The sequence below is a fragment of the Puma concolor genome, chromosome E2, assembly GCF_028749965.1.
Source record: "Puma concolor isolate L17-30 chromosome E2, mPumCon1.1.hap2, whole genome shotgun sequence".
In the NCBI taxonomy this organism is placed as follows: domain Eukaryota; kingdom Metazoa; phylum Chordata; class Mammalia; order Carnivora; family Felidae; genus Puma; species Puma concolor.
In genome coordinates, this window is record NC_141681.1 from 62,459,570 (window position 1) to 62,474,399 (window position 14,830).

Genomic DNA, 14,830 nt, shown 5'->3' on the forward strand with positions numbered 1-14,830 from the left:
GCAAATCACAAACTAGTGAAGTTTGTTCATAGTGTTATTTGAGTCTTCTATATTTTCATAAATCTCCAACTACTTGTTCTCTTTTTTTTTTATGTTTATTTATTTATTTTGAGAGGCAGGGAGGGGCAGAGAGAGGGTGAGAGAGAATCCCAAGCAGGCTCCACACTGCCAGCACAGAGCCAGACAAGGGGCCTGATCCCATGAACCATGAGATCATGACCTAAGCCGAAATTAAATGAGTCAGACGCTCAACTGACTGAGCTACCCAACTTGTTCTATTAATTACAGAGAGAGGAGTATTAAAGTCTCCCACTATAATTATGGATCTAGTTTTTCTTTAATTCTACCCGTTTTTGCCTCATTTATTTTGGAGTTCTATTGTCAGGCGCATGCACATTTAGATGAATTATGTCTTCTTCATAAATTTGAACTTTTATCTTTATGTTATGTCCTTTCTAATCTTTGGCCATTTTCTTTGCTCTGAAATCTACTTTGTCTGGGGCGCTTGGGTGGCTTAGTTGCTTAAGTATCAGACTCTTGGTTTCGGCTCAGGTCATGATCTTTCACCTTCCTGGGTTGGAGCACCAAATCAGGCTCTGCGCTGGCAGCACGGAGCCTGCTTGGGATTCTCTCTCCCTCTCTCTCTGCCCCTCCCCCACTCACGTTGTCTCTGTCTGTCAAAATAGGTAAATAAACTTAAAAAAAAAGTCTACTTTGTCTGATAACAGCATGGTCACTCCAACTTTCTTTTGATTGGTGTTTGCCATATATATTTTTTCCATATTTTTACCTTTAACCTACCTATATCATTGTATTAAAATGGGAATCTTGAAGATACCATACAGTTGGGTCTTGTTTTTGTTTGTGTTTTATCCATTATCAAAACTACTTAAACGCATAAAGCTGAACAAAATTCAAAATGGCTGCACTAATGCTTCAGCAAAGCTTGATTTTATTTTATTTAAAAAATTTTTCTTTAGGTTTATTTATTTTTGAGAGAGAGAGAGACAGAGCATGAGTGGCAGAGGGTCAGAGAGAGACACAGAATCCAAAGCAGGCTCCATGGTCTGATCTGTTAGTGCAGAGCTCGATGCAGGGCTCGAACTCAGGAACTGAGAGATCATGACCTGGGCCAAAATCAAGATCAAAGCAAAGCTTGCTTTTAAAGTAACCTTTTTCTGGGCACCTGGGTGGCTCAGGTGGTTAAGCGTTGGAGCCTACTTGGGATTCTCTCTCTCTCCTGTCTCTCTGCCCCTCCCCCTGCCTTCACTCTCTCATTCAAAAATAAATAAATAAACATTTAAAAATAAATAAATAAATAGGGGCACCTGGGTGTCTCAGTCGGACAAAGGAGGCTAGCAGCAAACACACAATTCTTGTCAAAAACATCTAGATCCTGTATTTCCCTATGAATCCCCCAACCCCTTCCTCCAGACAGGCTTGTAGTTTTTTGAAGGTCATTGCCTGCTGTAACCTTCTCCGCCCGGAAAAGCAATACAGCTATTGTTTCTCTTTATCCCAAACTCTATCTTTGCATTATATTGTGGCTCCAAAGCATGGGGGTTGGTTTTCAACAATATGACACTGTTTTTTAATTTGTTTATGTCATTCACTTTTTAAAAAGTTTTTGTACATTTATTTATTTTTGAGAGACAAAGTGTGAATGGGGGAGGGGCAGGGAGAGAAGAAGACACAGAATCCAAAGCTCTGTGAATCCAAGGCCCCAGGCTCTGAGCAAGCTGTCAGCACAGAACCCGACTTGGGGCTTGAACCCACGAACTGTGAGATCATGACCTGAGCTGAAGTCGGATGCTCAACTGACTGAGCCACCCAGGCGCCCCTGTCATTCACTTTCTTTAAGACTAAACTCTACAGGGGCGCCTGGGTGGCTCGGTCGGTTAAGTGTCCGACTTCAGCTCAGCTCATGATCTCATGGTCCGTGAGTTTGAGCCCTGCGTCGGGCTCTGTGCTGACTGCTCAGGGCCCGGAGCCCGCTTCAGATTCTGTGTCTCCCTCTCTCTCTGCCCCTCCCCTGTTCATGCTCTGTCTCTCTCTGTCTCAAAAATAAATAAACGTTAAAAAAAATTAAAAAAAGAACAACTAAACTCTACACCCAATGTAGTGCTCAAACTCCCAACCCTGATATCAAGAGTCACATATTCTATGGATGGAGCCAGTCAGGCACTCCTACATCATTTACTTTTAATGTACTTATTTATAAGGTTGGATTTAGGCCTAAAATATTGTTTGTCTTCAGTTTATCTCTTCCGTGATTTGTTCCCTTGTTTCCGTTTTCCTGACTTCTCTGGATTATTTGAACACTTTGTAGCATTCCATCTTTGTTTATCTATAGACATTTTAACTATATATCTTTGCATTTTTTAGTAGTTCCTCTAGGGATTATGGTATACATACCTAACTTTTATTTAAAAAAATTTTTTTAGTGCTTTTATTTATTTTTGAGACAGAGAGAGACAGAGCATGAGCAGGGGAGGAGAAGAGAGAGAGGGAGACACAGAATCTGAAGCGGGCTCCAGGCTCTGAGCTGTCAGCACAGAGCCCGACGCAGGGCTCGAACTCACGGAGTGTGAGATCATGACCTGAGCTGAAGTCGGACGCTCAGCTGACTGAGCCACCCAGGCGCCCCACATATCTAACTTGTAGTAGTCTATCTAGGGGTAATATTTTATACTTCAAGTAAAATATAGGTGCCTTACGGTCACATAGATCCCTTTATCCATGTGTATTATATCTACATACATTGAAAAGTTCTCAGGCAATATAATTTTTGCTGTCAATATTCACACGGTGAAATTAATACAGGGAAAACTCACTACAAAGGAGTTGGGAGGCCAGAGGTGGAGCTGTCATGCTGTACCACTCCACGTCGAGAGTTGTCAGTAACAGAACCTATCAGAAGACTCAACAGAAAAGAATCATCTATTACAGGTCCCAACAGAAGATGGAAACTGCATTTCCCACAAGAAATCAACCGCCCCTACAACTGAGCCAATGAGAAACTGTCATCACCTGAACTCTTGCTTTTTTCTAATGGAATTTTGTTCAAAATTCTGTGCTGACAGCTCAGAGCCTGGAGCCTGCTTCAGATTCTGTGTCTCCTCTCTCTGCCCCCCCCCTTTCATTCTCTCTTTTCTCTCTCTCTCAAAAGTAAATAAAACATTTTTTTAAAAAGGAGAAAAAAGTTATTATGTTTACCCAAATAGTTATCATTTCAGCTGTTCTTCCTTCATTCTTGAAGTTCCAGTTATCCTTCTGGTGTTATTTCCTTTCAGCCTGAAGAACTTCCATTAGCATTTTAATAGAGCAGGTTTGCTGGTGATGAAGTCTCTTACTTTTTCTTCATCTAAGAATGCCGTTCCTTTGCTTCATTTCTGATGGATATTTTTGCTAGATATGGGTTTTCCATTTGACAGAGCGTTTTTTGTTTTTGTTTTTTTTTTTCCTTTCAGCACTTTAAAGATGTTTTCCCACTCTCTCATCACTTCTATGATTTCTGATGTGATGTCCTCCATCACTGGAATCATTGCTTTTTTACACGAAATGTTTCCTTTTTAAAATTATTTTTAGCTTGTTGCTTTCAATATTCTCTTTTGTCCTTCCTTCCTTCCTTTGGTGGGGGGCAGTACTTAGCAGCTTATGATATATGGGCATAAGTTTTCTGTTGGGGATGACTGAGACTCCTGAGTTTGTAAATGTATGCCTTTTTCCAAATTTGGGGAGTTTGTAGCCATTATTTCTTCAAGTATTTTTTCCTTCACTACTCTTTATCCTTTCCTGATGTTTTAATGACACAACTTGAGATCTTTTGATATTTTCCCATACGTCACCGAGGTTCTGTTCATTATTTTTTTTATCATTTTGTTCTGCTTATTCTTCAGTTTGATCTATCTTCAAGTTCACTGATTCTTTCCTCTGCTATTTTATTCTGCTCCTGAGCACATCCATTTGGTGAACTCTCCATTTCAGTCCAAAATTTGCTATGGTCTAATTTCAAGTTCCAGTTTTAACTTCCGTACTGAGGGAGAATTCCACCTTTCTATTTCATTTGTGTTTACCTTTACCTCAAGGAGTGTGGTTATAATAGCTGCTTTAAAGTCTTTGATAATTGCAACATCTGGGTCATCTCAGGATTGGCATCTGAGTCTTTTTCTTTAAGTGTTGGTCATTGGTCATATTTCCCTGGTCATTTTTATATCAAATAATTTGGATTGTGCCCTGGATATTTTGAATATTATGTTGTGAGACTCCGGGATTTGTTAAAATTAGCTGGAAATGTCGAATTGTTTGTTCTACCAGCAATCAACCCAGCTAGGTTTAGACTGTAAGTTCTGCCTCATTTTCTGTGGATGGTATTCCAATGTCATTTCAGTTTCAAAGTGTCCTATGGTGTTGGGGTCTACCTGACATATGCATCACTCAGGGGTATCCTGGAATGTTGGTTTTGTTTTATATTTGTTTCAGTTCCCAAAGCCTTTCTTATGCCTCTTTGGCTCTGTTTCATGTTTGCTCATGAGGGTGAGCCCAGGACTTATGTCAGTTCATAAATGGAGTGTGAGGATCCTCTTCTTCAGCTCTCTCCTCACCAGGATTTCCCCTCCCAATTTTGGGCAACCAGCAGCTCTTTTCCCTAGTTTCTCTGGCCAGAAACTTGGGTTTCTTTCAGAGTTCAGTTCTGTGCCACTGGGCCATCTTTGGGATTTAGGAGTGAGAAGAAAGCAACAGAAAAAGTAATTGGGAAATTCCCCCACATTCTTCAGACAGAAGTGTCCTCTTTCTGCTTTCTCTGACCACAGAGGCAGGTTTCTCTAAGCTTTGGCTTTGTTCTATTGTGCAGTTCTGTGCAATGGGGTGTGCTTTCCAGGCAAAGTGGTGGGTGGAAAGAGCAGGAAAAGATTAGAATTCCCCTGAAACTCTTCAGTCAACTAAGGTTTCTTTTACTGGTCCTCTGGCTAGAAATGGGGGAGGGGGAGTTTCCTGGAGTCTTGCTGTCTGAGCCTATTTTACAGTTCCAGGATCTGGGCTGTCCATCTGTCAAAACTGGGAGAAAATATAAGGGGAGAAAACACAAACACACCTCTATTACATACATATCATTATTCAAGTTTTTAAATTCTGTACCAAATCACCCAATCTGCCTGATATTGTTTACTTTTCAGCATTCTTAGGTAGTTGGGTGTTTTTTTTTTTAATGTTTATTTTTGAGAAAGAGAGAGAGACAGAGTGTGGGCAGGGGAGGGGCATAAAGAGAGGGAGACACAGAATCCAAAGCAGGCTCCAGGCTCCTAGCTGTCAGCACAGAGTCTGATGTGGGGCTTGAACCCACGAACCGAATCATGAGATCATGACCTGAGCAGAAGTTGGACATTTAACTGACTGGGCCACCCAGGCACCCCAGGTAGTTATTTTTGAATTCTATTCAGAGATTTCAACTGTAGTCAGTTGGAGAGATAGGCTGTAATTGGCTTACACCAGCTTGAACACCAGAGATTATATCAGATGTTAGAAAGAACAAAACTGTAGAAACAGAAAGCGATCAGGGTTGCAAGAGTCTTGGGTGAGAGGAGGGAATCAACTAAAAGGGGCACAGGACACTTTTGAAGTAATGGAAATGTTCCCTGCATTGGTTATGTGGGTGGTTATAGGATTGCATACATTTGCCAAAACACACTGAACTATGTATGCACTTAGAATGGGTGCATTTTGTGGCTCATAAATTATAGCTCAATCAGGGAAATTAAAAAAAATGGACATAGCACTTCACACCTACCAGAATGGCTAAAATTAAAAGGACTCATATCTTTGTGTTGGCAAGAATGTAGAGCAATTGAAACTTCTACATACTACTTTAGGAGTATAAAGTAATATAACCACTTTGGAAAACTGTTTGGCAGCATCTACTAAAGCTCAACAATAGGACAACCTGTCACCCAGCAATTCCACTCCTGGGCCTATTCGCAATCAGAAAGGCATACCAAGATGCAACCAGTGTACATGCAAGAATGTCCATAACAATAGTGTTCATGAAAGTCCCAAAGCGTCATCCACCCAAATATCTACCAATAAGTAGACTTAAGTGAATTTGGCGTTTTCATACAGTGGAACACTGGATCAAACTGCTACAAAAACAACAACAAAAAGGATGAATCTCACAAACACAGCGTTGAGCAAAAGAAGAGAAACAAAAACGCATACTTCAAAACCCCATTTATGAAAAGTTCAAAAACCGACAAAAAGTCTCCATGGTAACAGAAATCGGGATAATGTTTGTGAACCTTTGGAGGGGAAATGATATTGACTGGAATGAAACAGAAGCGGGGGTATCTGGGGGTGATGTTAATATTTTATTTTTTGATTTGGGTGTTTGTGATGCCCCCTTCCAGAATGGAGAAAAGGCCTCCCAGAGGCCTGGCCAGGGATCCCAGAGGACATAGAATAGGGGGTTTCTCTCAGAGGGAGGAATCAGGGTCTAAAAAAAAAAAAAAAAAGAAAAAAAAAGCCTCCTCTGTAATCAGGGCAGGATTTCGTTAAGTGCTGTACACTGGAAACTGCCTTTTCCTTTGAGAATCCAGTCCCTGCTCACCACCGTACACTGGGAGTGGGGATGGGGCTCAGAACTTGCCTCTTAGCTTCAAGGTCAGTGGGTCCGAGGACTCTTGGGACCTGAGCTGTCTCCTGTGACTGGACAGGACTTGAACTACTCCTTTGGGAGGGGGAGGGGGCGTTGGACCCGGAGAAAGTGAGGCCCCCGCCGGGACAGCGGATCTGGGGGACGACCTCCAGTGATGGCCACCAGTAGGCACCTGCCCCCCGCTGGAGCCGCCTGCGACCCCGCCCGGGTCCTCCCGGCTGCCCCGCCGCTTCCTCGTCTCTAGCGCTACCCGCGCAGCTTTACCACCGGCAGCAAGATAGACGCCAGGTTCTACACCGCCTGCCACTAGCGAAGCAGACGCCCAACCCTCCCTGCTCAAGTCACCCGCTTCTGAGATTCTCCACTACGCATGCGTGTTCCCCCGCCCCTCCGGTCGCCTACATCTCCCAGAAGGCCGCAGGACCGGGCGCGCCATCTCCTCGCGGAATCTAGTTAGCTGCAGCGGTGTCGCCCTCTACCAGCGACGGGGGGAGAGGGCAGCGGATCGTGGATGTCTAGGTCTTCAAGGTGTTCAGGGAGGATCCTGGCCGCTGGACTCTAAGGTGACCTCCCAAGTGGAAGGAAAAATCGTCCGGGGAGTCTAGCTCAGGCCGTCCAGAGCCTGACACCCACCGCAGTCCTCCCTGGATTCACCCTTGCGGGCTACATGCGTTGCTACACGGAGATGGCCTGTAGGGGGCGGTAGAGACCTAGGTATTCTTACCAGAATATGGTGAGAGAGGTAGAGCAGGAGCAAGTGGGGGAGAGGCAGAGAGCGAGAACGAGAGAATCCAAGCAGGTGCCATGCTATCAGTGCAGAGATCAAAGTTGGGGTTGAACCCACAAACCGTGAGATCATGACCTGAGCCGAAATCAAGAGTCCCACGCTTAACAGACTGAGCCACTCAGGCGCCCCCAGGATTTTTTTTTAATACAAGGAAAATCAATGGCTTGGAGACTGTGTCTAGAAAGGAATGAGGGGTAACTCCCTCAGCCAAAGATACATGAACCTTAGAAAATATTGCATTTATTGGATTTACTTTTCCTCAACATTCTATTTAGAACATTTTCAAACAGTCAGAAAACTTAAGATTGTGTGAGCACCCACGTACCCTGCCCCTAAATTGAACAATAAACATTTGGCAATATGTGATTTATCACTATCTACATATCCAACATTGGGCTTATTTTGATAACAATCAAATGAGATTAAGAATGGCTGTGAATTCAAACAGGCACAGCCTGTGCCTCAGATTAGCACAGATGCTTTCTAGCTTCATCACTTAAGTAAAAAGACCTCAACTCTCTAAAACTAACCTTCGTCATCTGAAAATCGGAGTAGAGAGCTGTGTGAGGACTGTATTGCTAATACCTATGTGCTCTACACACACTAAACTCTCAATGCGAATTTACTATTGTTTAACTACTAAGGCCTTTTAAAGAACTCATAGAGGTGGAATTCGTAAATGCCAGAAAGAATAGTATGAACGTTTTAAACAGTTTTATACAGGAGCACCCGGGTGGCTCAGTCAGTGAAGCATGACTCCTGACTTTTGCTTAGGTCATGATTTCACGGTCCTGAGTTCAAGCCCTGTGTAGGGCTCCTCAGTGATAGTGTAGAGCCTGCTTGGAATTCTCTCTTTCCCTCTCAGAATAAATAAATAAACTTTGGGGCGCCTGGGTGGCTCAGTCGGTTAAGCGTCCGACTTCATCTCAGGTCATGATCTCACGGTTGGTGGGTTCGAGCCCCGTGTCAGGCTCTGTGCTGACAGCTCAGAGCCTGGAGCCTGTTTCAGATTCTGTGTCTCTCTCTCCCTGCCCCTCCCCCATTCATGCTCTGTTTCTATCTCAAAAATAAACATAAAAATTATTTTAAAAAGAATAAATAAACTTAAAAAAAAAGTTTCATGTATTAATGAAATCTCCCTTCATACATCTCACCTACACTCACCAGCAGGTGTCTCCAGAGTCAAGTTCTCGGGACCAGCAACTATACAAATAAAGTGGGAGGAGAAATCAAAGGCACAAGCAAGGCTTTATTGCGGTCACAGCTCAAGCTGAAAGGAGACAGCACTAACAGACAGCAGTGAAACTCACCTCTCATAGTAGGGGAAAGGCCCTGCTTACTTAGGAGTGTTCTCTCAAGTTCCCACTCTGGCCCAACACTCTGATTTGGTGGGGGGGGGGGGGGGGGAATGCGTCATTCTGATTGGCCCTGATTGGCTGATATTGGCAGGTTACTCAGCCAGCTCTTTTAGTGCTTTTTGGAGCCAGGATCCTGTTTGAAGTCTAGCTTGTATATAAGTCGGGGCCCCAGCCTGGCTGCATCATGGTTCTACTCTGTAGGAGAAGCAGTGCAACAACAGAAAGCACCCCAGGTACACAATGTTTTTTGCCCCACCTGGGGCTTGTTCCCAGGTCCGTTTCATATCTCTATTGCTTTTCTTGCTGGGTAACAAGCTACCATAAATTTAGCAGCTGAAAACAACATGCATTTATTATCTCATAGTTACTGTGAGTCAGAAGTTTGGCATAGCTTAACTGGGTCTCTGTCTAAGGGTCTACAAAGGCTGCAGTCAGGGTGTCATGTATACACTTGACTGGGTAAGACTCTGCTTCAAGCTCATTTGGGTCGTGACTGAGTACATCTCCTTGCACTTGTAGAGCTCACAACAGCTTGCTTCTTCCAAACCAGCAGGAGAGAGTCTCTAAACACTCTTTTAAAGACTTCAGACTAAGGCCGACCCAGAATAATCTCCCTTTTGATTAGCCTATGTCAACTAATTTGGAACCTATCTTCAAAATCCCCTCGTCTTTGCCATACAACCCAAACTAATCATGGTATAACATTCTCACAATTCTGTCTACCACAATATCCAATCCAGAAATTGCAGTGTATCGTTGATTTAACTTGCATGTCCTTAATAATTAGCAAATTTGCACATTTCCTGTATGTTGCTTCATTAATACCCAGTTTGGGGGGGGGGGGGACTAATCACTTAATATTGTTTATTCATTTTATGCTGGAATCTATTGATTTCATAAATGTGTATGAACTTTTACATGGAAGCTCCTTTTCCTCTGATTTTGTCTGGCTTCCCTAGGTGGTGCAGTTCAGGGTCAGCATACACTGAGATGGGAGTTAAAAGTGCAAAAGTGATACCAGAAACTAGGGGAGTTCTCCACACCTGAGACTTTGACCATTACCCAGTGCCAGATTCTTGACTTCAGGGTAGAAAGATTTCAAGGATGAATCAGAGTAAAGTATAGCAGAATCAGCTTTATTGCAAAGCAAAAAAAGCCCACTTGAAGAGGGGGAGGGCTGCAGGGGCATTTAGCTAGAGCATTTTAGTCGCAGGGTACGTGTACGGTTCTGATCTCTGTGAACAGTTATAATAAAGAGGTGAAATATTCATGTAGAATTCTGGGAATAGGCGGGGACTTCCAAGCCTTCTGTGTATCATTACACATGCGCAGTGCTGGACTACACGCAGGCGCAGTATGATTTTTCTCGTGGGGCTACTCTAGCCAAGATCTACCAGGAGTCCGCTAGCGCCCCCAGTGGATGCGGTCATTCTCACTCATTTGCAAGCTAAATGTGTCTTGGTGTGCACGCGTGCTTTGGGCTTGGGCAAATACAAGATGCTTGTGGCAGTGAGAAACCACAGGGATATAAAGAGGTTGTTTAATCGCCAAAAAGTCTGTGAGGTGGCCGACTCTGTTTCCCCGTTTTTTGTCCCTCCAGCAATTTCTCAAGGCTTCCCTATTCTTACTCCCTCAGATGGTTTGTTGGGGAATAACACTGGTAAAAGAAAGAAAAAAAATGAAAGGAGGAGGAAGCCGGATTGCGCAGGAGGCACTGTCAGACCACAGTGCTACCCAGCAATGAGCTCCAGAACAGAGACGGCCAGTTAACGGAGTGTCATGTTAAGTGCAAACATTCAGGCCTTTGGACCACGGCCTCATTTGCTGAGTGGCCGGGGCTGCTGGGCAAGGAGCATTACCTTGGCTCCTGAAAGAGCTCACAGCTAACAGCAGGACCCTCCGTGAAGGGGAATTTGGGCAGCAGCCAAACCAAGTGTCTATCCTTGGTGCCTTCTCCGTTCGTATACTTATTCCTCTTAAAAATAAAATCCTTGGGGCGCCTGGGTGGCTCAGTCGGTTGAGCGGCCGACTTCGGCTCAGGTCATGATCTCGCGGTTCGTGAGTTCAAGCCCCGCGTCAGGCTCTGTGCTGACAGCTTGGAGCCTGGAGCCCGGTTCAGATTCTGTGTCTCCCTCTCTCTGACCCTCCCCCATTCATGCTCTGTCTCTCTCTGTCTCAAAAATAAATAAACATTTTTTAAAAATTAAAAAAAAATAAAAAATAAAATCCTTCAGTTTACAAGGCCATGCCTGATCTGAGCCCTGAGCGCCCCCCCCCCCCCCCCAGCTTCATCAGGCTCTAGCCCCTCGGTGTGTGTGGCCTCTGATCTTCTTTCAATTCCCAGACTTCTCCATCAGTTACAGAAAACACAGTATCCAGGGCCCAAGATACCTTTGAGGGTCCACAAAAATGGTATAATTTCTTTTAAAATTAGAAGTGAAAAATCCTATCTGGACTACATTAATCTTTATACCAATGCAGTCATCAAATATAATTTTCTAAATTTTTTTTTTTTATGAAAGAAGAAGCCCACGAAGGCCAAAGTGCCTCAGGTTTGGGAAAGAAAGTCCCAATCTGCCACACTACGTTTTCTGCCATTTATCGGGCTCCTCTGCTAATTAGCACTCCCCCCTCTGCTTCTTCTTCTAGTCAGCCGTCTCATTTCTTTGGATCTTCTATTGCTTTCTATGACCCCAGTGTATAATCTCAGCCCAGACTCTTCCCTGAACTCCAGACTAAAACAGTCACCTGCCTCCTTGACACTGCACTTGAAAGTCTAATGAACATCTTACATGCCCCAAACCAAATGCTGATGCTTCCCCCATTCCCAGCCCCTCTCACAGCCTTGTCTGTATTGTCACCAGCATTTGTGTTCTTTCCCTGGTGCAGGCTGAAACCTCATTGGTGTCTGCACCCTCCTAATTCATATCCTGAGTGTGACTGGGCAGCAGGTCCTGACAGTATCATGCTCAAATCCACCCAGAATGCAGCCTGCTTTCACTTTCTGCCCAGCTGCCAGAATCTCTTAGAGTGATCATGTCACCAACCTTCCTGCTTCTATCCTTGTTCTCAGGTCTATTTCTCCACAGCAGCCAGAGTTCCTGTGGCATCTCCCTCCTTTGCTCAAAACTATTATGGGTTTCTACCTCCTTCAGGGTAAAAGCCCATGCCACAGCCTGAAAGGCCTGACCAGGTTAGTTCCTATTGCCTTTCTGAGCTCATTGTCCACTCCTTTTCCTCTGCCTCACTCAGGTCCAGCCACATAGGTCCTCTTCCTGGTGCTCTTACATGCACGATATGCTCGCACATCAGGGCCTTTACACATGCTGTACCTCTTGACTGGAACACCCTTCCACCAGATACCTGCCCAGATTATTCCTTTACCTCTTTCGGTCATTACCCATACCTGGCACATACTAGATGCTTAATGATTTCAATGACTGAAAAACCATCAATTGAATTGTTGATCCCAATATTTTGCTACCCTTCCCTAAAGGACACTTACATGTCCTCACATTTGCTAGTGACTTGCAAGACCTCCTTGTGGGATTAGGAAGGAGGCATATATATGGGTGATATACATGTATGTCTATGTTTCTGTGTGTGTGTGTGTGTGTGTGTGTGTGTGTATTCATATACATTTAAAGAACAAAGGAAGAATAAACCAAAACTAATGAAAAAGGATTTATTTACAGGTGGTAGAAGAATCGAAGTTGAAAGGACAGGGATGGGGGCACCTGGCTGGCCCAGCTGGAGAAGCATGCAATTCTTGATCTAGGGGTCATGAGTTTGAGCCTCATGTTGGGTGTAGAGATTACTTACATAGATTAAAAAGCTTTAAAAAGAGAAAAGAAAGGACAGTGATGGAAGGTAGACTTCTCTGAGTATACTTTGGCATCATATAAATGGATTACAGGATTTAAAAAATTTAACGACCTTATCAGTTAGAAATAGTTTAATATTAAATTAACATTAAAAATAATGTTCAGGGGGTGCCTGGGTGGCTCAGTCGGTTAAGTATCTGACTTCGGCTCAGATCATGATCCCGTGGTTCGTGGGTTCGAGCCCCTCATTGGGCTCTGTGCTAACAACTCAAAGCCTGGAACCTGCTTCAGATGATCTGTCTCCCTCTCTCTCTCTGCCCCTTTCCCACTTCCGCTGTCTCCCTCTCTCAAGAATAAATAAACATTTAAAAAACTTTTCAAAAATAATTTTCAAATGTTTAGTAAAAAGAGAAAAATAGGAAGGGAATTGCCCAAGGGACTCCCTGGGGAGGACTGCGGGGACTCTAATTGTCCTCACATCTACCTCTTCAGGCAATGCCGCCCACCTACAGCACATCACAGGTGGTTGCTGTCTGGCAGGTGGCTTATGCTCTGCCTCTGGTGTATTGGTGCGGATGTGGGTACCTGACTGCGGTTAGGCCCTTTTCAGTCCTCCTCCAGGATGATGTGGTCAGGAACACGGAAGCCGGCAGATAGACAAGCTGGGACTCATGGATGGTGATGCTATCCTCACAAAGACTATAAGCTCTGGCAGAAGAAGGCAGGAGCTACGTTTTTTGTAGCAAAGTTCTTCGATGCTTTCTTGGATTCCAGAACAAATGTTCTTGTTTTCCACAACTGCTTACAGTAAGTTAATACTAGCAACAATGGAACAAGTCTTATTTGAAACATGGTCTCTGTGAAGATTTTAGCATACTTACTTTCATTAGTTGTTTTCTTCTCCTTGTGCTTTTTTCTTTTGTCCTAGTTAAGATCATACCATATAGAATTTTTTTAACCTTATATCAAGATTAAAAACAATGACCATTTCTGTTTTGACCAAAAGCCACTGATAACTGAGAATATGTATCGGTCAGTTATTACCATAAGAAAACTGTGCAAGAAGTCGCCCTTAAAATTCAGTGGCTTAAAACAACATTTCATTTCATTTTTGTTTTTAATGTTTATTTTATTTTATTATTTTTTTTTTTTTGAGAGAGAGAGACAGCGTGCAAGCAGGGGAGGGGCAGAGAGAAAGGGAAACACAGAATCCGAAGCAGGCTCCAGGCTCTGCGCTGTCAGCACAGAGCCCGACGCAGGGCTTCAACTCACAAGCCATGAGATCATGACCTGAGCTGAAGTTGGGTGCTGAACCGACTGAGCCACCCAGGTACCCCAACAAAGTCATTTCTTCTGGCACAATATGCCCACAGGTCAACTGGGGGTTTGCTGAGCTAGGCTGGGTTTAGCTGGCCTTCAGAATGATCATCTTGTTCTTGTCATGACAATGGCAGAGGCACAAAAGGGTAAATCCAGCCACATTAGCACATTCTATACCTCTACTCATATCATACCTGCTAACCTCCTATTTGCCAAGGCAAGTCTCGTGCCTTAGTCCAAAGTCAGGGGCAAGGAGATATAGTGTATATTAGTTATACACTATATAACTAATATATAGTTATATATTATATATATGTATATAATATATAAATTTTACACTTGGGGTAAAAATTACCCCAAAATATAATGGCTTAGAATAAGAGTAGCAAGCTTTTTCTATAAAGAGCCAGATAGTAAATATTTTAATTTTTTAATGTTTATTTGTGAGACAGAGAGAGACAGAGCATGAGTGGGGGAGGACCAGAGAGAAAGGGGGACACAGAATCCAAAGCAGGCTCCAGGCTCTCAGCTGTCAGCCCAGAGCCCGATGCGGGGCTCGAACCCAGGAACTGTGAGATCATGACATGAGCAGAAGTCAGACACTTAACCGACCAAGGCACCCAGGCACCCCGATAGTAAATATTTTAGATTTGGTGGGCCACATGGTCTCTGTTGCAGCTACTCAATGCTGCTTTTATTGTAGACAATAAGTAATGAATGGACATGACTGTGTTCCCATGAAGCTCTAGGGATAGTGACATTTGAATTTGACATTTTCACATGGCATACAATATAATTCTTCTTTTGATTTTTTTAGCCATTTAAAAATGGAAAAACTGTCCTGTCTGTGAGCCATCCAAAACCAAACCAAAACAAAAAAGACAGCTAACTA